We start from the raw sequence: 308 nt of genomic DNA on the forward strand, positions 1-308 counted from the left end.
AAAAATGAGCGGCGACTGCCGCGGATGTATGCGGACACGTCCACACCCATACAATGGGTGAGGGGAGCCGGGTGTAGATGCTCTTAGGCTGTCAAAATACCCACACAATTATTCCGGTTTCCAATTCTAAAAAATAAATAAAAATATTCCGGTTTCCCCTGCCTCCAGTGCCCACCAGAACCGAGTCCGCTCCAATGCCGTTGCCTCCCTCCTACTCCTCATAAATTCCTCCCCCTCCCTGAAACCAAACCCTAGCGCTCCTCAATCGCACATAGCACCCCGGAAATCCGCCCAGCTCGAGCCAGATT

Source organism: Triticum dicoccoides, chromosome 2A (genome assembly GCF_002162155.2).
Source record: "Triticum dicoccoides isolate Atlit2015 ecotype Zavitan chromosome 2A, WEW_v2.0, whole genome shotgun sequence".
In the NCBI taxonomy this organism is placed as follows: domain Eukaryota; kingdom Viridiplantae; phylum Streptophyta; class Magnoliopsida; order Poales; family Poaceae; genus Triticum; species Triticum dicoccoides.